The 23,154-nt window shown below is 46.9% G+C and overlaps 1 long non-coding RNA gene across 4 annotated transcripts in view; it reads left to right on the forward strand.

The window, feature by feature from the left end:
* The window catches only part of LOC129603124 (uncharacterized), a 179,541-nt gene that overhangs the window by 140,042 nt on the left and 16,345 nt on the right, over positions 1-23,154 (forward strand). The window contains exon 11 of one of the 4 annotated variants that reach the window (XR_008692764.1): positions 404-4,237. The exons of the other annotated variants lie outside the window; for them this stretch is intronic. This is a non-coding gene — a long non-coding RNA (uncharacterized LOC129603124). Of the gene's footprint in view, positions 1-403; positions 4,238-23,154 lie in introns of those variants that run through there. 4 annotated transcript variants of the gene reach the window in all.

Consider the following 23,154-nt stretch of genomic DNA (forward strand, 5'->3'; position numbering starts at 1 on the left):
ACAGTGGCACCATCGCAGGGCTGTGAGGTTATTAAGCCTCTCCATCTGTCAGAGCACTGTGTTTTCTCCCTTTTGTTGCTTTGAAGACGCAGACTGTCAGGCTTTCCGCCCTATGAAGTGACTAAAACCAAAATCCGTTATCAGCATGTCTGTCATTTATCGACAATCCCATCTGTCTTGCTGATAAGGCAGCCGCATCTTGGCTTCAGTGTTTTTCACAAGGCGTGGATAATTCTGACTGATGCTTGGAAAAAAAAAAAACGGTGGGGGAAATGTGATAAAATTAGAAGCAGGCTCATTAAGGATTAAATGTTGGGCCTAATAGAATTTCCACTCACACTGAGCAGGCAGGAAACACAAGCAGCTACAGTTTGAGAGTAAATAAATGTTTTTGTCATTGCAGCTGCTGCAGACTTTAACCGGAGCTGCTGAAAACACTGTAATATGCAGAAAAAGAAGACAACGCTCGCTGAAAAGCAAAACACCTCTGACTAGTCCCTCACTGTTTATGTTGGCTCTACAGAGGAGTCTCTGCTGAGCGTGACTCAGACCCTTTCCTCTGTACACCATCATAATGTTTTAATACTGTATGTTTTAGTCATGAAAGCATCTAACGCCGACGTCTACTGCTGCACTTCCTCGGTTTGTTTTTGCAGAAATTGCCAAATAACAACATGCATAAATTCATACGACGAATAAAACACGACGGTCGGCTCCTAATGCAGAGGAGAAGACAACGGCATTGTTACAGCGAGCGCCAAAGTCCGGACACCAGTAGGAAACCTGAATTATTAATACGTGAAGGCAAATGAGCGCTGCCATTTCAGAAAGCAGATAATCAAATGAGAAAGCGTGGAAATAAAAGCCGGATTAATAATGAATGAATTTGTCCCAGATTCCTCCGCCTCCAAACCCGTCTGCAACCGAAATTAAATATCCTATGTCAGAAAAAAAGTTTTAATTTCATCAACATGTGGTGAATTCTCATATTGGCTTAAATTTTTGAAGTTACATGCATTTTAGAGTGTGTTTTATAAGTTTGTCTTAGGAGAACTATCCCTGCATACTTTCTTTATTATTCATTTCTCAGTGTCAGTGTAATGTAGCTGCACTAGAAATGCACAAAATCATCAAATGTTAATGTTTTACAACATTTTTTTTATTTCCTGAGAGAGAATGGTACAAATGTGAATGTTCTGCTGTGATTCCTCCTAGTTCACAGTGACACAGCGCCTTGTCAGCGTCGCCTCCTGCAAACAGGTTTAAAGCAGCATCATGAAGCACGGGCGCCTTTTTCCGTTTGATCACAGTTTAGGGAGAATGTATTGGATCGGAATCTTTTAATGCTGGCACTTAGTTGAATGTGATTTGTGATGTTAGACAAATTGTTTAATGCCCCTTCCCACTGTTTTAATTTACCAGCTACAGATTTACTACATTTCAGCCAATTAGTGCTTGACTTCAACACATTTTTTCCACCCCCACATCGCATGAGTTTCGGCCCCGGATTCAATCACAGCCTCCCACTGTTCCAGCCGCGCAGACCTCCCGTGTCATCCAGGAAGAGAAGTACGACGTAGTAATGGAGCTGTAGTACCTGCTGCAGCAGACGAGGCGAAGCAGAAGCTTCCATCTGTGAACGGCTCCACTCTTGTTACTGGCTTCATCCCTTTGTTGCTTTGATGTGAACCTCGAGCCCCTCAAACAAACGCACTTAATTGACCCAACGATTCCAATGTTTTCAACACTTTTTAACGCAAACTTTAGATAATATGCAAAACCAACTTTGAGTTCATGGCAGCGAGGATAAGGGAAAGTCATAGTAAACTCAGGCTGAAAGGGACGACGGGATGAGGGTCTCAGTAAATGAAAAGGCAGCGAGAGAGGACAGTCACCAGGCGACTAAAAAGTGGGCTTTTATCATTTATTCATTTGAAATGCAAACGCAGGGAGGCAGATTCTGAACATCGAAGCCCTCCTCTCTCTTCCCCTCTCATTTGCATGGAAAGGGCTGCGGGGTTGGTGCGAACGCTGAGGCTCATGAACTTCATGGCCGTGCGAGCCCTTGAGCCAGTTCATTCACCCAGACGCTGGTGAGCAGAGGAGCTCGGAGCAAAGGCAAACAGCCCTCGCTGCCCACACTCCCACACTCACTTTGTTTGGGGGGGGGGGCACGGATGCCAAGCTCACAAAAACGCAGGTAGAAACCAAAGTATATCAGGCTCTAATGCGTCACATGGTGTTTTACATGCTAAGTGTCCGACTGCCGGCTGGTGAACACTGGCTCACTGAGTTTACATGCAACACGATACAATTTAACACCTGCCGCCTCAAATACGGCAGCACACATTCTAGCAAAGCCTTATTTTCCTTAGCTGAAATTATAGTTATATAGATTAATTCCTGATAAACATAGGCCCATTTAAACTGAATCCGTAATTAATGTGCCAGTAACGCATTAATGGATGTGAGGGGTTTGATTTGGTTTGCATATTTTAAATTATTATAGCGAGAGTGCGTCCAGGTGGGAAGAGGAAGATGCTGAGTGAGGGAATAGGAGCTGTGTGTTTACAGGATACACAGGTCGACGCAAGAGAGCCTAAAAGACAAAACGTGTATGAATCAGTCATAGGAGCTCATTTTCCAAGCTCCTTGTATGAGGCCAAAGCTGAGGGCTCCTACACAGACCGGCCTCTGTGCTCTGATCACCTGCATCCACCTCCAGGCAGGTTTTCAGTGGGTTCCAGCAACTACAGACAAGTCCGGGTCCCGCACTGAGACGCGCACCGTGCACACGCACGCGATGGAGGCTGAACCGGAGGGAGGGCGCAGCACACTGACCGTCACTTTCCCTTGCTGTCAGGACCAATCAGTGTCTGGCAAGTTAATGGAGAACACAAAACCTATTTAAAAGCTACATTTACCACTTGGCTGATTCCATTACATTGTGTAATTTCCAGGTGTCACATTTCCCCTCCACACGTCTGTCTTAATGCTTTCCCAAGCACCCTCTGATTAGTCAGCCTCGGCTGGCTCCCCCAAATCCACTCTAGCAGAGCACCCCATCCGTGTACATCCTCCTTGAAGGGGAAAACTCCTTACTGCACATTTTCTTTGGGTGTTCAGCAAGTTGCCAGATGATGCTCGACTCTGGGCCCGGCTATAAAATGCTAAGTGGCGGCAGCTCTCTTCTTGGGAGGATCGATTCTCATTTTGAGAAAAAGTTCATACTAAGTAATAACACACAATGAAATTAGCGTTTCATCCCTTCAGCCCTTGCTCCGTTAAACCTTGCCCACCTGAAGAACCACCTGTCGTGGCTTGTTAGAGTCCATCAGCACCATGTACTGAAGCCAATCCCAAATTTTTCACAATACTTTCAACTATTGTTTAATTTGCCTTCAAAGGACAAAAAGGCCTGAAAGCTTCAGTGATGGAGCCGGATAAAAACACACTGAGGGCAATCATAGCCTGTGGAAATGGACCAAAGGCTTTTTATAAGCTGGCATTATGTGGACATGCATTGAATCAATAAATTTTTACATCTTCTTCAGTCGTAACTGTTCGCTTTGGCCTCGGCTTCTGATTCATTATGCTTAGGGGATCCGCAAGTGCTTTTTTTGATCAAGGGCAGTGGTTTAATCTTTAATCCTTCATAGCAGTTTCAACCTCATTTTCTTTGAAGCATAAATTATTCTCTGTAGGACTTAATTCATTTTTTTTGCTTTTGATTGTAATTGTATCAAGATCAGTGTAAGCCCACCATATGTCAGAGGTTGCTTGGTTAATAGGAGGCCACTGAGTGAACTAATCACTTCAGAATCAGCACTGCTTTCCCAGCGGAGCTGATGGCGGTCGGGACGATAACCTGCGCCACTTTGTCAAACTGATGCTTAATCAGTGGCCGGTCATTCGACTGTGGCCGTTCACGACCCCAGGGGGTCAACGCTGAGGATGCAGTGGAGAGCTTCACGTGACCTTTGACCTGTGACCTACAGTAGCGGTTCCTCTGCTTCGGAGGCCGCGCGGAAGCTTCCACCTTCAAACGTTTGCCTCAGACCTGCGCTGTTTTTAGAAGAAGCCCATTGATTCATCACTTCGCATCCCTTTGTTCCTGAAGATAGTGCTCTTGCTTTCACTCTGACTTTATAGCCAGCCAAGTGTGAGCATTTCCTTCTCATAAAGGTCAGCCGCCTTTTATGGTGCGTTACAGGTTGGGCCGCACATCTTAATGTGACACTTCTCCAGACTTATGTGCTCTAAGTAAAGCCGATGCTTTTTCTCTCCTACCGGGTCATTGGAAACGCGGCGCTCTACCACCAGAGGCGGCCTGTTCTATACTTTTAATTACATGCAATACCCCCAGGCTACGAGATCTATCAAAATGCCAATACATACAAGCGGGGAAATAGGAACATAATTGATTTCAGGCCCGGTGATTGTTGCTATCGAGCTGACATGGCCCTCAGTGCGAACCACCAGTCATAACAGAGCAATACACCTTACTGAGGAACGCAGCCAGTAACGAGAGAGAGACCTGAATCAATGAGTTCTACAATTCATCCCTTTGTGTTATGCTAATTTGAATTAACACCACATAAATATACTATATCATCAAAACTTCATCATCGGCTGAGAGGATATTAACATTTCTTCCTACATTACGTTCAGACTATATGAGCTTAATCGCGTAACAACGCTTCCATCCGCAGCTGGGAAACACCAGGGAACGTCTTCTTATTTTTACTGCTGCTGATATCCAGCCCACAGCAAATTACAGGTCAACAAGGTTGATTTGCGGGTTGGGTCCTCCTACTCAAGTCACTGCTGAATTGCCCACTGTTGGAGGAGTATATTAAAAGGACCCAAAGGGCCACTAATGATCTGCTTTCCATCAATGTGCAGCTTGCCAGGAAATGTCCCGTGCCTTAATTAATGATTCTGAAGCCAGCAATCAATTGAGGCGTATGTTAAAGGAATTAAATCTGTCCCCTAAAAATGTATCCATTGGGTGGGTGGACACGGTAATTGTTAGTGTTACTGACAAACAAGCTTGTTGTTTAAAAAAAAAAAAAAAAAGACAGAGGGGGAATAACAGTGAGGCAGGCTGTCCATCTTTCCTAGGGCCAAATGGTGCTGTGGGTCGGGTAACATTCGTCATGTGAGCTCCCAGCTATTTCCTGTCTGCTGACTGGCTAAAGGCGATCCTTTAGGAAGTCCTCATTTATCAAACCGCGTGATATCCCCTCTGGCGGGACGCGAGCGGATGAAGTCTGATACCTCTGGGTTTGCCGGCAGAGAAAAAGACCATCAGGATGCGTTGGCTGGCGGCGCTGCTGGGATTCCCACCACCGTCGCCGCCGCCGATAAACTGGACGCCGCCACGATAACTGGCAGAGAGCAAGCAGAGGTCTGCTGTCACATACGCGCCGTGATGGGCGCACGTGTCATGTAAATACAAGCTGATGTGACACCAGAACGTCAGCAGTCGCTCAAAACAGCCGGCACGACCCACAAAGCCATGAAAAGCCAGTAAGTGGTTGGACACTCCCGCGCCTGCAGGTTCACTCAACTAATAAAAACCTCTTCAGAGCATGAAATATACAGAGAAACAGGAGCCAGCGCTGTGCAACAAGCCTTCCGTCCAACAGGCCGTTCTCTAGAAATAAATCCCCTGGAATTAAAAGCCAAAGTGGAGGAGATTGTCACGCTCAGAGCCGGACCCGCGCTCTCCAGCAGCTACTGTACAAGCTAAAGAGGGGTCGACTAAAGCGGTTTCAAAGCAAATCAGCTGACGCCACCAACCCATGCTGGAAATGTCTGTTTAGATGAAAGCGTTGGCAAACAGCTGAAGCCTGGTGCCACAGTACATGGAACACAAAGGAAGTAGAATCAGGGAAGTTGAAACGCCTCCACTCACATGAATGATATCCTTGGATGTGGTGTAGAACTGTGTTAAAGCACGATCTGTGTCTGAAAACAATTCAGTGTTTTCAGAAGATCTAAAGCTGCTAATTATGAGGCTGTTTTGTAGTTGCACGTGAAAAGCTCTCGTAACATGTTTTAACCCCGTCCTACCGTCGGTGCTTCACACAGAAATGACCACCGTCGCTTCTGGATGCGCGTGTTTATCACTGAATGCACTTAGCGTGTACTTCGACTGCTGCAGTGCGATTTTAATAATTCTATTAGCGAAGCGAACTGCAGCTCTTCTGTGGCATTTCAATATATTCACGGCAGCTTATTTGTTTGCATATAAATGGAAGGTTAAGGCATTTGTAATGCAAAATCGATAATTAAATTCAAGCACTACTTGGATGATAGTATTTCCAATAGTGTAATGGAGGGACCTTGCAGCACGAGCATCTATAATTAGATGAAGTGTACAGTACGTGGTAGAAAGGAGTGTGCGTGTACCTGAAAGATAATCTACAGTGTGCACATTTGAAGCTTGTATATGAGACACCTACTGACTCCGAGCCTTGGATGTTAATGCATGTTGACGTACGCTAAGCCCTAAACATGAGCAGGTTACAGTCATCTTCCTCTGCCTCCTGTAATCAGAGCTGGGCTTCCCCCGACCCACGTCCCGCGTCCCGGTTTCTAATTGGCCTCCGACAACAATACATGTGCTCGACAGGACAGGAAATGTCCCACGGATGGAGCGAATGAGGAGGCCGATAATGTCTCACAGCAACTCATCCGCATATTAAAGATTTCCAAGTCCCAGGAGATTGATGTGCTGACGTACGGAGCATTTGTAGCTGCATGGTCAGACTGATTCATGTGGATGGAAATGGAAATCTCTCCTGCGCTTTAAATCTGCTGATGACATTATTGCGCACGAGAACCCTTCACGCACTCCAAATCTTTCACACCTCTGACAAACGCAGCTGTCTCGCTCTTTATGTCGTCCAATGACATCTTTCCCTTTCACAAGGCTGCTGTTGACTTTGAGTGGCCATTGTGCGCCGTTCATTCAGACAACACCTGACACCACAGCATGGTCAGGAGCACCCTGCACAAAAAGATAAAAGTACATATCATGGCATTTGTGCTGGCGGATGCTCACAGAAGCGGAGCCTCCCACACATGCGGATGGGGCACAAACTGTACACTCTGCGAATCTAATTAAAAGAAGAAAGTAAATTTCATGTACTGCAATTAAACCATCAGCCGGGGGTAAGGGTCAAAAATAGGCAGCTTTGTTTAGAGGAGCATTTATCTCTTTGTGGCGTTCTGGGAAGAGGGCCACGGCTGGATGATGTCAGTTTTGCTCCACCGGCTTGGTACATTAAGCAGACTATTTGCTCAATGTGAGAATCAATAATGGGGCATCTGTAGAGGGCTATTAGAGCCATAGTCTTACATGAGGCAGCATCCTCGTGACTCACAAAAAGTTTAGAAGAACACCTTGTACAAGGTTAATGTCAAGAGAGGAGGGGAAAAAAAAATCTAACGCGGGGAAATTGGCACTGAAGGGAGAAAATATGGAGGCGCCGCAGCAGAAGATCAGCTCCGGGTCTGTGAGGTAGACGCAGAACAAATCAGCAGCTCAGCCTGACAGCATCTCACAGGGAGGAAGAACTGTCAAACGCCGCCAAGGCAGATTTGATTGGTCAGTCGGACAAATCAACGGCCTTTTTCAGACGTCGGAGAAATTCCTGCTGCTGCATCCTGAATGTTTTCTCTCAAACCCCCCACCCCCGTTTTTTATTTTTTTGGTCACACGGAGCCGTGATTGTACAGTGGCCCCCACCTCTCGTCAAGCACTCTTCAGTCCAGGCAATCATCTGTGCCCTTACCTGTGTTGTCCTACCAGTTGCTATGACAACAGCCTCTGCTTGATTGGCCTCCTATTCATTGAGTGACACTCGGATGACCACTTCATAGATGGATCACAGAGACGCGACCACGTGGGTATAAAAACACAGGAAGGTGTAATAATAATAATAATAATGATTACAGAGGTATTGATCCTTTATATTGTCTAAAACGTTTTGGCTGATTTTAACATCATATAATCATTAGTTAACAAATACGCAGGTGTTTCCTCTAATGCTGCACAGCCTCCAAGCAAATACCTCAAACTGTGAGTAGTTTCAGTACTGTACAGTACTTGTATTGCAGCTAATGCAACAGATAATGACAAGGCATATTTTTAATTTACGTCACAACCTCATTGGATCAGAGTGATGATTCAAACAGTCACAGCGTGCCATTAATTTCAATCTTGGCTTGAATATGTGAGTGCGTTTTGAGGGCCGAGCACGTCACACAAGTGTGAGTAAGGATGATTATTTCATGACAAGCTGTTTGAAACTAGATCTAGGTTCTGTTTCTGCTTCAGCGAGTTCTGATTGACAGGCAGCCGGTCGGAGCGGTACCGGGACGGGCCCTGGGTTTCACAGAGAACGCTGCACCCGAGGCGCTCCCTCCGGCAGACGCGGGACCGGTCGTGTAATAGAGCTGTGTGGCTTTATGATTTAATTGCCTCTGATGCACCAGAACATACTGCGAAACACACTCCAGTAGCTGTGCGTCCGTTTCTGCTTGTTGGACTTTTGGGCCACGTGGTGGTGAAGAACCTGGAATATGAGCGTGGGATTAATATGGAGTCAGGATAAATGAACGAGGACACGTGACTGAAATGGGAGCGGCGCTGAGGACACTCGCACTTCGGAGCGAGATGGACCGTCCTCTGTCTCCGCAGAGCCCGTCTTGATGCAGCGCAAGGCATTGTGGGCCGCGGCGCTTCAGCCGGCTAACGGCTAATGGCTCGAAGTCGGGATCCTCGGCCACGCCGGCCTTTTTTCAAGCCCACTATTAGCACATCCAGCCCGGCCACCGTGATTTTATTGAGTGCTTCTCGGTGATAATGTGACACCTTTCGCTCTGAGTGGTTTTGGAGTACATCGTATTGATTTTCATGATAAAATTGTCTTAGGCAGAGCAGAGCGGCGCACATTACTCATGGGATTCAAGCGAACGTGTGTTGCATTTGATTTAACAAGCAGTACAACTCATCTTTTAGTTCACCTTGCACAAATACATAAAAGGCTCCCTCCCCGGCTCGTTGCAGGAGGCGCAGAAGCGTTGGCTGTGGAGCTGTAATGTTGCCTCCAGAGCTAAGATGCAGTAATGGACTATGACAGGGCCTTTTCTCCACCTGCCCTCGGGGCCTTTAGTCATGTGTGGTTGGAGTCAAGCTAGCCCTCTCAGGACCTCTCCACTCTGAAGCATATTCTGTCAGCAGCCCCGTCTCCTCTACAACAGTCTGTTCGTGTCATCTATCAGTCTTTACCTCCGCCCCCCGCTGAGCCCTCAGAAAGGCCCAGAGATGATGCTCCGCGGCCGCCGACGCGCCGCAGAGGGAGGGAACGGGCCATCGAGCAGTGGACGTCCGAGCGCATGTGACAGTATGAGGAGCGCGGACCTCAGGAGGAGGCTGTTTGTGGCGTAAACAGGCTCTGACAGCAGCACTGACTAACAATACGCACAGCTGCAGAAAGCGAGGCTATTTATATCCCCCCCCCCAACAACCAGGTGACAGAGCAGAGAAGCACGCAGGAAACCAAAGGCACTGACATGAAAGAGGAAAGAAAACAAACCACTTTCTGACGACGCGATGACTGAACGCCGGCCGCCGAGTCTCATTTAGACGAGACGTCGCTTCGGCTCGTTTACGAGGAGCGCCCCCCGTCGCGACGCGGGGGGAGAGGGTTAACGCGTGATCAAAGATGCGCCGGCGCGTGGGATTTCAGCGCTGAGGCCACGGGGCCTTTTGTGGAGGAACTGCCCCGTTTTGATAGAGAGCGCTCATTTGTCCCGTCCTGCTCAAGGGTTCGGCCGAGCACCAGCCTGAGAGAACCAAGACCTACCCTCACCTGAAGCCTGTTCTCTGCAGCCACACAGCATAATACAATGTGTGAAACGCGCGCTTGAACAATGGCAGGTTTTTTATTGCACGTCAAAGATAAACACGGCGCCTGATGCAACAATTTAGTATTTTTTATCCCCAACGTCTCACTCCTTTCCTGCGAGCTCTGCCGGCTGCACGCGGCTGTCACAAATAGTTCGATTCAACTTGATGGATGCCGGCGGTTCACGAGCAAGTGCGCATTCATGATAGCTCGTCATTAGCATAATCGCTAGCCCTGAATCGCTCTGCTCCCCATTGTTCACCGGCGTCTTTTATCAAAATGTTACTCAAGTACAAAACGAATAACTCGCACCAATGAGTTTCAGGTGCATCCGCTGGAGATCAGCAGACGGAAAGAGGCCACTTACTGTAGCGCTGTCATTCGTTGGACCAGGGCGCTTAAAACAATTAGACAATGTTAATACAGCTGCCAACAGCTAATCCACACAATCTGCGTTGAAAATGAGGAGAAGGACGCGCAACCTTTTGTTTTTCTGCGGCAGAGGAGCTGCTGCTCGGACGGAGGATGCTCAGAGCAGCTTGCACAAAGACCACGAGGCATCTGTGGAACACAATTTTCCCAGCAACTACTTTACTGTTGCCATGGCAAAATATGCCAATAGAGCCTTAGAAATACAAAAACTGTTGATCCTCTCACACGCGAGGCAGAGAATATGGGACAAAATATTAGTTCAGCTTTACATTGATTTACTTTATGAATAAATAATAAATACCAGTCGACCAGTTTAAGTGTTTCCTTCATCTGTTCTTAACCTCATGATGGTTTTTTTTATCCTAAATGTTGATGAATGCAGGTTGTCGTTACACTTGTGCCTGTACAGCCTTTGATTATTTTACACACCTGTCCTTCATGGGTCTGAAGGTACAGAAGCAGAGTGGAAGACACAAGAGCCCTTAAAGAACTGGCCTCAAGGCAAAAGAACATGTGTAGATCCAAGTTTCATGTATTTGTGCTTTTTCTACATGAGATATGTAGTTTTACAGAACACCTTAACCTCGGTCCTTTAAGTTGAACGGTAAAATTCACCTTCACCCACAGGTTTAACAAAAAGACCAATCCTGGGACGTTACGTCAATGTTTTATTCTACACAGAGCAGCACAAACAAAACTGATTATTGCCGTGAATGCAATAGGTCACACTGGACTCACCAACCAACATAAATAATCACACATTATTAAAAGTAACAAAAGCAGTTTTGTTGTTCTCTCAGAATACAAGAACAAAAAGCTTGTTAATACTCACGGGTAATAGGCCAATGCGAAACGGCGAATGGATTAAGAAATTAACTTGTTTTCATCGTGTTGCAGTTCATTATTTCAAAGAGAATAAGACATTAAGATGTTCTCTGGATAAACAAAACCTGATTAATTTCCACAGCGAGCCATTTCTAATGGTTCCTGTCTTGTTCTGAGATTATTTTGGAATATCTTTACAACCTTTGAAGAAGCCTTTCATGCGTCCCCACCCGCTCCATCCCCCACTCCTAATCCAACAATTATTCAAATCATACAACAAATGATAGTGTAGCTGTCAGACACAAACAAAGAATCCTGGAAGCTAAAAAGATAAAGTACAAATGCTGTATTTAAAGTGCGTGGTTGAGCCTGTGCGTCTTACTCAACCATCGGCTCCAAACACCGAATTTAAAACTCTGCCGCCTTAAAGAAGAAAGAAAAGCTCTTTGTGTGAGTTGCCCTCAGCTTTGTGAGCTCCTAAGACTCAAGTAAAAATTTTGAATTTAGCCAGTGGCACTTGGAGGTACATTCAACCCACAATGGCTGGATATAAACAAGTGGTGTTTCCATAAGGACCAAATCAGCCTGGTCACTGACTCACACGTGTCAGCTGCATCTCAGACGAGTCGCCGAGTCCTTCGCCTCTGAGGGACGGACGGGCTCCGCTCTGCATCCTCGCTTCTCGTGCGCTTCTAGGAGAGCGCATTCAACGCTAATTCCCAGTGGATCATTGAATATGTCCACTATATATTCTGCTGACCACTGGCAGATTAGACACAAAACACAGTGACTCTAAATTGGTACAAATGAGGTGTTTATGTGGCATTGACCTCAGGTGGTTGAATCGTTCAAAGGTTTCTCATTATTCAACTTAACCACTTTGCTGTAATAAAATAATGTTGATTATTACATGGATTAAAGGAAAGGTTATCTTTTATTCACCTCTGGTTAATTTTTCGTTGTTGGTTCAGGAAAGGCGCAGTGTGGCATTTTGAGAAGAACTTTCATTTACTTTCTTGCCACATTATATTCTCATAAGAAAGAAATGACTTTTTAGCACAGTAACAATACACCAGCTCCACCAGTGTTTTTTTTTTATTGCACTAAAAGTTTGTGGCTTTTCTTTACAGTATCTTTTACAGCCAAGCATTTATTATTTATTAAACATCTATCTTGTCAGTCAAGATTAGCTGGAGCCACTAAAAAATGCAGGGACTGGAGTCGTCGTCACTGCATCCACTTCAGTGCTCTCCCTGCTCCACATAAAAATTCATAATTCAACTTGCGAGCAGCTTGGTTGGCGAGATATCTTAACTGAGAACTTTTTCATTTATGTGGCGCACACACACACACACACACACACACACACACACACACACACACACACACACACACACACACACACACACACACACATCCCAGAACATGCATTCGCTTTCTGTGTGGAGCGCGTGTGGATATCAGACGTGCCTGCGTGTGTGATGCACAGACAATTACAGCAGCAACAGCAGGTGCTGCTAAAAGGGAATAGTTGGAACAACTTAAGTGAATTACGTCAACGCGAGTTAGCAAGAGATACGCTAATCATTTTAGCGTGTTAACCTAGAAGTTTGGTTAATTTGGACACTAAGTCCTAATTAAAAATGTATTATTAAAAACTAAATGATGCTGAAGTCTTCATCATAGTAACGACTAACATCCCTCAGCTATTGAGGTGCAACAAACAAGTGCAGATTTTAATTTAAATATATTATTTTTAATAAATGTGCAAATACTAAAAAAAGGTTTATGTACAGTCGTTTTCTTTTCTGTTACGTAACGACAAATGTAAACTATACTTAATATTCTCAACTTCCTCATTAAAGTAATATTGACTGAAACCTCAGACGCTGTGCGCTTTGCTTTGCAGCTCACTTTTTAATGTAGCAGATAAGAGCGTAGACGCTTAAGGGGTGATGAAGACGAGCTGGATTCCTCTCCACCCCATCGCAGGCAAGCAGCACTTACAAATTGTAATCAATGGTGAGTAAAAGTCCTCACACTGGCTGGCTGCCCTTTCATTTATCACTGGGAGCGTAATCACTGTTTATCTGTTGCGCATCACGGCTCCTACCTGCACAGCAGCCACCGTCAGTGGCATTAGGTGTTCAGGTGGAATGGGAATATTATCTCTAGCACTGGGTCTCCACTGTACAGTTGTTCATTACGGATGAGTCCAATGTGTCACAATGGTGGGAATTAGTATGAAGAAGGTAAAGGTCAAGGGTGCGTGAGGCAACTTTACTTTTAGAGTCAATCATGATAATTAGACAGGTTTTAAGTTCAGATGAGCCAAACACGGTGTGAGGACAAACCTGGAGGGAGTTAATGATAGAAAAGCATCCAGAGGAGCTGCACGGTCACCATTAGATCTCGCCACATGGCAGATGATAATTCATCTTCTCCTAATGCGCTGCCGCTGCAGTCTAATGAGAGACGCCTTAGCCCCCAGCGCCCCACGACTCCGCCGCCGCCGCCGTCGCCTCAGATGTGAGGTGGGCGACAGGCATGCAGGCGGATGCAGAGGCCTCCTCCCTGGGTCCCCGCGTCCCCCGAGTGCGGCCCATGATCCAAGACCCGATGCACACAGCCGAGACCTGGAGCCTTCAGTCGTTTATCCAGGTGGTGCCTTCAGGTACACGCTGTACGCTGTCTACAGACACACGGTTTGGCTGCTATTTCATTTCCATTTCCAGACAAGTTGGAAAATTATCGGTTGTTAGTTTACTTGAACCTTTTTTATCTGACAGAAGGCAAAGAAAACTTTATAAATACGTCTATGCAGACAAAACACAAGTTGTTGGCAGAGACATAATAAGAAAAAGTTCATAAAAGATTCCACAAACATCATTAAGAGTGATTCCAAAATTAGCAAATAAATTGGTAACATGCAAAACTATCATGCTTGAATATATGATCAGACTCACTCTTTGCTCCTCTTTGTGCCTGGTTTGTCACTCGGTTCAGATATTTCTCAGCCCAAAATAGTTTTATGTTCCACAGCACATAATAATATGAAAATGTGCAATATATTTTTGAAACATCAGCTTTGGGGACTGGAGTTGCCAACCACACTTGCACAGTGTCTGTGAGCTATGAACCTTTGTCTGTCTCGTTTCTCTTCAGGTAACACTTGACAATTAGCAGCGTGAGTATTTAAAGCATCGCCATTGCGGTGCTCAGAGAAACGGATCCGTGCTGAACGGGCGCCGGTGCCGGGCGGCACTGGCAGAGCACAGCTACAGCTGGCACTCACTGTGCGACTCTGCCTTCCAAGGAGCTCCTCATCTGACACAGAGCTGGTCATAAGAACCGCTTGCCAAGTCAGGAGAAGGCCTAATAAGGAAAGGCCTTATGAATTATTGATTGTGATGCCCCCCCCCCTCCCCTCCTGCAGCCCAGCACCCCTTTAAGATACAGATTCCCTTTAAATCCAGTAGGCTTTGCTGAGCTCTCAGTTGTGGCTCTCTGAGCACAGCGTCTCTCCAAAGGCAAGGGAGCAATGGATGTTTCAGAAAGAAAAACCAATTAGAGGCAGCATGGTGTCCTCCAGCCTCCCTGCCCCCCCCCCCACGCCGCTATCCCGTGATCCTTTAACTCCTTTTCATTGGTCAGAGTCAAATCTTTCCCCGAGCAGTGCCCCCCTAATGCACGCCTGCCATTCTTGATCAGCCGTCCAGGCCCTTCTTCTTATTCTCTGTGGTCCAACGCCCAGACCCCACGTGGCCGCTCCCTCTCCCCCAGATTGACAGCTCGCTCGTCTGTGCTAAGACTACACTGTTTGCTGTTGACAGCAAACAAACCTCCGTGTCTCTAGATCACTAACCGCCCAGTGAAACGTGCTAACGCCGAGGAGCCGGTGCTTTTCCGAAGGATTTGACGGCCAGTGTGTTTCCCTGGGCTCGTCGTGCACTCTGGGAACATGTCAGTCGCCAGGAAAGGAGGAGCCGCATCTTAAGGTGCATGAACTATAAAATCACCACTCTAATGGTAACAAATATTGACCAGTTGGGTTGATGGAGGACTCTCGAATCCTAATTCTGTGTATCAGTCAGAGGTACAGAACGTCTTTAGGTCGGCGAAATACAGTTCCTGCCGCGGGAGTCGTAGGGCAGCGTGTATGTTTACCTTGTTCAGCAGCATTTTGGGTACAGCTTTATTCACTCCCTCACTCACGTGACCCCTAGCTTACTTCATTAACCAGGGGTGAAATGGTTTGTGCAGAACAGAGCACCATGAAGGAGCCTAACCTGCACTGTGCAATATTTTATTCCTATATTTCACTCCCTTGTGACTACAGTAATGAAATTCACACACGCAAAAAAAAAATAAACCAACTTTTACTCCCACAGCCGCTTTCTCGCTGGGCTATTTGAACAGAATCCAGAAAATAAAAATCTAAATGAAGGCTGAAATTCAGTATCTGTTATGGAATTCAGGGCCCGTCCACACAAATGAGTGCGGGGAGATCTGGTATTCATGTGCTTGCTCACCTCGAGGCAAGTTCTTCACTTATATATGACTGTGTATAGTATCCATTCCACAGCTCACCATGCGAATCTCTGCCTCTCCCCCGCTCATCCAGGCAGGTCATAGGGGCTGCCAGATAAGCACAGCCATATTGAAATATTCAACAGCAGTCAGAGCCCAGACCCGGGTGTGAATGCTTGGTTTGCAGGATGGAAGGGAAGACGGGGTTGGAAGCTGAAGGAGACGCAGAAGGGAGGGAAATGGGAGAGGAAGGAAGCGGGAGAAGCCATGATGAAGATGATGGCAGGCCTAACAAATCAGCAGCCTGCCGCTTGACGCACGGTTTCCTGACATCCAGAGCCCTCTCCTGGCCAGATGGATCCCCTGTTCGCCTCTGCGCCTGTCTTCCCACGCATCCATCACATCTGCTCCTCCAGACCCCCAAAACCCTGACCTGTCATTACAGATGAGTACAGCTGATTGTTATCACAACACTGTGAAGCTGCAGTGCAGGTGCTGCAGCAGAGGGATTGGGTGAGAGAGTTACATGATCTCTCACAGGGACTTTGAGGGTTATGGAAAAATAGAAGACATCCACTCAAACCACTACATGATTGCTCTCTCTCTCTCTCTCTCTCTCTCTCTCTCTCTCTCTCTCTCTCTCTCTCTCTCTCTCTCGCTCTCTCTCTCTCTCTCTCTCTCTCTCTCTCTCTCTCTCTCTTCCTCTCTCTCTCACAAAATCGGACGCTCAGATCTAGCCTGAGCCTTGTAGGTTATTTTCCCCTAATCAGCTGGCTCCTTAGTTCGGCCAGAACGTGTACGGCTTAGGTGAATAATGTGTTGACATCAACCTGTGTCGGATAGCGTGGCGATGATGAAGGGGGACAGGAGGAATGATGTGTTAAGGTTGCGCCAGCGTATTTGGACGCCTCTGCGTTTTACAACCAGCCCAATAAAGCCGCCGTTGGCTTTTTGCAAGGGCATAAAGAGCACTAAAAATGCCTTCCATTACAGAAATTTCCTAGGAAGTGTTGCCTTCATGGCCTCGGGTGATTCATTCGGTCCCTCTTGGAAGGATTTCGTGGAGAAATTGCGGCAGAGAGGACGCGTGTTTGTGTTTATGTCTTTGCTTATCAGAGAGTGTGGCTTTGTTGCATTTCCTTTCCTTCAGGGTTCACAGGGATGTTTCAGCTGAGCAGTACAGTCTGAGACGTGTGATAGCACCAGACAGCTTAAATGTCCTCTATTACTGTACGTGGGACCTGTCCATCAATCTCAGTCGCGGTACATTCCTTTATTCTGGCTAGACGGGAGACACATCATGTAAAATACAGTTAATGCTCATCTTCACGAAAACGGGCAGTTTAGATTTAGATTGTGACATTTCTCATATGCTGCATAAAACACTAAATACCAATCATTATCAGATTACTGCTTGTAAATATGCTGTTTTATAAATACACCTACCAGGGATTAAACTGTACCTGCTGCTATTCTTTTCACTCTTTATCATCTTTTCTAAGTTTGGCATAGTTGAAATGTCCCTATTGTGTCTTGTTTCGCCTCATGTAGCCATTAACTCTTTGTAATGAGCTGTATAATGGTCCTACAAATGTGCTACTGAGTGTTATGCTCTCACATAATGCAGTGATTTCAACATAAGAGCAGCAGAGAGCGCTTAACGAGCGCAGACAGACACATGGTGCAGTGACCCCTGACCCCCCGTAGGACACATGGGCACTGAAGATGCATGGATGTTTTAGCACTGCGTCCAAATGAGACTTCATGTAGTACTAGAAAATAATAGAAACTCAGCACCAGATAAAGCATTTTCTCCTCCTTCACTCAGGCAGCACATCCCTCGCAGGAGAAATATGGATCATTCCATGTTTGTTGTCCCCCACTCTTACCATCGGCATTGTCAGTGAGCCCAGCAGTGTGTATTAGACATTAAAAGCCCCCTATATCTAAAATAAGCCTCAGAGCATTAGAAGGAGCTGTGCTGCTTTTAACTTGCTCTGGAAAATGGGAGCTTATGCTCCCTCAGTTCTTTGTTTCCTGATGGTTCCAACTCTGCGCTGCATCAGCTCTGAGGAGTTTGGGACTTCAGAGAACCCTCTTGAAGCCATAACATCAACCATGCAGAAAGTGTTACAAAGGTGTCCTGGGAATTGGACTGTTTTCAGGATAATAAGTAGAAAGAGCTCGCGTTAACTTAGGAGAAAGTCGCTGGAGAAACCCAGGATATGTCATCTCTCCTGCCTGTTATTTAAGACCAGTCTAAACAGCTCATTTGGCAGCATCACGCTGGCCTTATTGTCCTTAACATGCTGTATATGACAAACCGGACACTGGCACAGTCAAAAATAAAGAATCAGTCAAACCGATCGGAGAAAAAATAACCCTAGAAAAAAGCCCCACACAGGCCTAGAGGGATGTTCCCACCTAAAGGATGAAATATTAATGCCCCTGGAGAAGTATGCGTCTCTGTTTCAGTTGGAGATGTGCTGAGCTCACAACTCAAGGTCAGTATGAGTCACGAGCAGTCTGGGAAAAGGATGTAAAGGAGTCAAAGGGTCATGAGCGTGGGGGAAACCGCGCTGAATGTCAAACTGAGGCGAAGACACATTAGGCCAGTCAAGACAGCACCGCCCTGCAGCCTGGACGCGCTGACTGGACTGTTTTCATGCACACCAGTCCAAAACAGGTCAGACTGGCAAGGACGGCGCACAGGAGCAGATGTCACCAGCAGGAACAAGCGCGAAGCCGCGTGAGAGGCTCCGCTTGTGCGTTTGGACGACTCCCAGTGACAGCAACTGGCCGGCGGTGGTCGTCGCAGGGTTAAAAACGCATCCAGGAGGAGTAAACCGCAGAGTGGGACCGAAGTTCAGCAGCTGTGAGAGCAGGAGGACAATCAGACATACGAAGGCCACACGTAGCGAAAGGAGCCGAGTGCTCACATCTAATGTGATGTTCAGGGACGTTTTCCTTCATCAAGCGTGAACGCAGGAGCAGCAGTAGTTAGCATCCAGGTTGTTGAGCCTATTTTGTCAGGTGGGCAGAGCTTCAGAACCACCGGGTGCTCCTCCCGGCTCACGCAGGCTGCTTCCTCACCACCTTTTATTCATTCAGATGGAGGAGGTGATGAGGGGGCAGCTGTGGGTGAGCAGGAGGCGCGCCGGGGTCGGCACGCCGCCCTGCGAGGCTCAAGGGTCCGGGGGAAGTGAGAGGTGTCTGCATAAGTGCACTTCAGCGGAGAGGAGGGCGCACGAGGCGAGAGCAGGAGGCAGCGGCGTTTGTTTAATATGTAAAAACCAGGACAGAGGCGGAGCTTGGTGGAGTCGGGGTCCGGCCGCCGTACGTGGAGCGGCCTCCCTTCGGCTCTGGCGCCGGTCCGTCTCAGTGGAGAACGCTGAATGCATGCGTCATGAATGCGTGCAGCCGCGGAGGACGATGTGTTTACCTAAGGTCGTTCTGCAGAGACAAAGCATCCCAATCAAACTGTGACAATAGCCTCCATTAACTCCCTGTTAGTGGAGAGTTAAATGTTTTCATTCAAACTAGAGACTTCATTTTGTCTAAATGAATCCATTCTGTGGTGTCAGACAATTTCATCACTCACCTCCCTTTAAAAGGCGCCTTTGTCCTGTTATCCTGTTATTATTTATTTTACTGACTACCACCTGTCTAAATCAAAGTCCTTATTTTACTGTAGTATTTTTTTATTCTCATTCTTCTGTGATTATAAAGATGTCAGTCACTGAAGCTGTGCCTCAGTCTCAACAGTATTTCATCTTATCATCATCATATCGGGCTTTTGAATCATGTCTTTAATTACTGACAGGTCTTTTAACTTGAAAACATGTCACCCAAAGGCACATTTCTCTTTTAATATTCAATTTTCACTTTTTATTTTTTGTGTTCCTGTTTCTGTGTTTTCATTGATAAAACATGTCCCATAACGTTGACCTTCAGCTTATTGCACACTTACGTTCTGTGTCCAAACCCAAACTGAGTGTAGGTCTGTTCAACAGCTGCTTGCTCTCTCTTATTGTTTTTCCATCAGTGAACACATTTGTTCTTAAGTGGAAACTTTAAGACCCTGAAGGTGAAATGTTCCTCCTCTCTGAGTGGGAACTAGAGGTTTATATAATTTACCACAGCAACTGCTCATTTACATCATTGATGGGCTGATTAGCTGGTCATGAAGTCATTGAGCACTTTGTGTGCATAGCAATCAGCTCCATGTTTTTATCTGCAGCCCTCCTCGTCCCAAACGGAAAGGGGTGCAGCAGAGAGGCGGGGAGGGCTGATCAACTTAATTAAAGCCTATTAGACATTCTGCAAGGTGGATTGGATCGGCACAGCGCAGAATAGAAATGAACGGGGCGACGCTGACAAATGAGAGCGGGACGGTGCGCGAACACACAGGAAATCATCACGTGGTTTTAAGTCCAAATAGCAACAAATGGAGGCACAGCTCAGGGATGATGACACCGTTAGGTCCATGTCATTAGTGAAGCAGTATTTTAATAAAACACTGATGTTCAGCTTGTGCTTGTACAGTAGCTGTAAAGATATTGAGAGGACTCGATGCCTCATTGACTTTCTTTGCACTAATAAGGGCCGCATAAATGCGGATATAAGGCCGTGAGTCCTTTAAGTTTGAATGGAATTCTCTGGCTTTATTTGCAGTTCCGGTTCAGACCGTAATAGACATGTCTGATAAGGGCCTTGGAAATCATGAGAAATGACAACTGCAATTACTCCGTAAGCCAAGAATTTACATCATTCAAAAGATGAAAAATGTGCAGGTTTCCAGAATGAAATAGCGATTCATGTTGGCGTCCTCAAAGCGAGCGTTCAAACCGAGGAGGGAGGAACGACATAAGAGCAACGTCTGCGCATTGATACGGGTGCCGAAACACCTTCAGACCTGTCATTACTGCTCGCCGTGAAATGAGCATCAAACGGGTGGAAGATCCCCCACGGTGACATTTAGAGAGTTGTCGTACCAGCGCTTTGATATTTCAAACAGATGGAGGTTTAAACATGCCAGCTCTGAAGGCTCGCCGTTTCTAGAGAATGTCAAAAATAATACAGACACTCTGCAGAGGGGAGGAATTGCTTAAGTTTTATCAAACACTTGTCTTCGTGAAAACTGATGTTGCCCATGTTGTGACAGTAACGCACACAGACACAGCAGAGGCCCCTCACGCGTTCATCACTGGAGCCGTTTAAAGCACACAGGTTTTATTGTTCCAGTTCGCCCTTTATGCTTAACAGTGGCATGAATTCCCTCCCACTGTGGTTTTCCAGTTGATTTTAATCCGATTGTACTCAGCCCGTCCCCGTTGTCTGTGACAAGCGGCCCTGTTAAGTTTGCTGCGCCTCCCACCTGCAGCAGCCCAATAATGGCTTGTTATGGCCATGGCCTGGAAAGCGATGATCCACCGCTCTGTCCGGCCATGCTCACTCACCGGTAAATAGGGATATCTCTCACTTTTCCTCCACACCTTGCTCCGCTGCTCTGTCCATCATAATAAGAGCTCTTGTATCCTGGCCCTGCCTGCGAGAGAGTAATCGGCGAGAAGCGGGGATTAACATATCACTCGGTGCGCCCGAAGCCCCTGCAAAGCTGTGGACCTAATGAAATATTAATCTGCGGCTCCCCGCTAATGATAATGCACTATCAAGCATGAGCGGCTCCGACCGAGGCGGGCGGCTTCCTGTCACACATGCGTTATGACAGGATGTCGCTGCTGTTACAGGCCACAAATGAGATTTGAATCTGTGGATTACAAAGTGGTTAAAGGGGTCGACGGTTGCCTTTATTAATTCTGACACACCCTTATTTCCTCAGACAGATTCTCCTTTTAGCCTTGATGACGAGCGTGCACCTTTATATGTGGCGCACTCGTCCACCGCCATCTCTCTTAGACAGCGACACACACAAAGCAAACAATGATCAATCTCCCCTGTCTCACCACTCTTAAGTTAATTGTACCGTGACTCGTGTGTGTGTGTGTGTGTGTTTGTGTGTGTGTGTGTGTGTGTGTGTGTGTGTGTGTGTGTGTGTGTGTGTGTGTGTGTGTGTGTGTGTGTGTGTGTGTGTGTGTCTACACGCAGCTTCCAACACAACGGTGTCCACCCACACGACGCATGCTTCTGAGCTCAGATCTGACGTTACTCTGATTGACAAGCAAGTTCAAAAAGTTCATTTCATCACTCAGCTTCACAAGTGAATCTGTGACTCCGTCCCACACTGAGGCAGCAGAATGCTCCTTTAACTAGGAATGAATTTCTGTCTGGCGAGAAGGGCAACATATAAGTGTAGGATAATAAGCCACCTTCTATCAATTCCGCAGGCGACGCCGTCGCAGATCTAATCCAGAGAGAAACCCTGTTGTCAACAGTGATTTAAAACTCACAGTCAAAGCACCTCACGGAGACAAATCCTCTTAGTCACTAAATATGAGGCTGAAAGCTGCTCCAGCAACAGGAGATGACAAACAGAGTTCCGTGTGTCATCTTTGAATAGTGTCAACCTTGCTTGTGCGGATAAATTACCGTCGAGCGCCATGATAAAAACGCATCAAAAAGCAGACTGTCGATTGCATGTCTGCTCGTCGGCCGGAGATCGAGAGGTCACGGGGTCGAGGGCGAGAGGAGGACGGAGATGGAAAACCAGGGTTTCCGCGCATGCTTTCAGTTACAGCTGTAGACGTGCTGGACGTGTTTATGTTTGTGTGCGCTGCGTGCCCGTGTGACGCATGCACGGGTCGGTGCGTGTGCATCTCCAGCAGCAGAGGCAACCAGCAGGATCCTGGCACCGGGAGCTCTGCCCATCAGGACCTGACGAAGGGAACAGATGGAGCTCTCTGAGGTCTCCTCTCGGCTCAGTGCTGTGCTAAAGCCCCCCCCCCCCCCCCCCCCTCCACCCCCCCACATGCATCCACTCCCTCCACTCCATCCACCGTAGCCAGCTGTGCTCAGCCTCTGCAATCTCATCAAAGCCACCGCTCTGTCTTTTATGGTATGGCCCCGGCGCATCACCCCCCGAGAATCCGGGTTTTCCTCCGATGCATCTGCGTGTGTGCCGCGTATGTGTGCGTATGTGTGTGTGTATCGCCTGCCATCGAGCCTTTGACCAGATGTTTCTGCGGATGAGTAACGCGATTTAAGGCGCTGACAGGCGTTTTAAAATCCAAATCAAATGCGCAGGAGCTCGTCATTAGGAAGCAAAGCCTGTGATTCCAGACGCGTCCACTGAACAGCGGCGTATCCCACTGCACAGTGGTCTTGAAGCTGCTGAATGAAGATTAGCTCTCCTGTATTATCTCCGCTTCCACCTGCCTCTTATAGAACTGGGTTTGTTTCCTTGAAAGGCACCAGTTGTCTGTTTGTCGGGAAGTTTCCACAAACGTATTCTAATCAATACACTATAGGTTTTAATTAATCTGCT

This window comes from Betta splendens, chromosome 16, assembly GCF_900634795.4.
Source record: "Betta splendens chromosome 16, fBetSpl5.4, whole genome shotgun sequence".
NCBI classification, from domain to species: domain Eukaryota; kingdom Metazoa; phylum Chordata; class Actinopteri; order Anabantiformes; family Osphronemidae; genus Betta; species Betta splendens.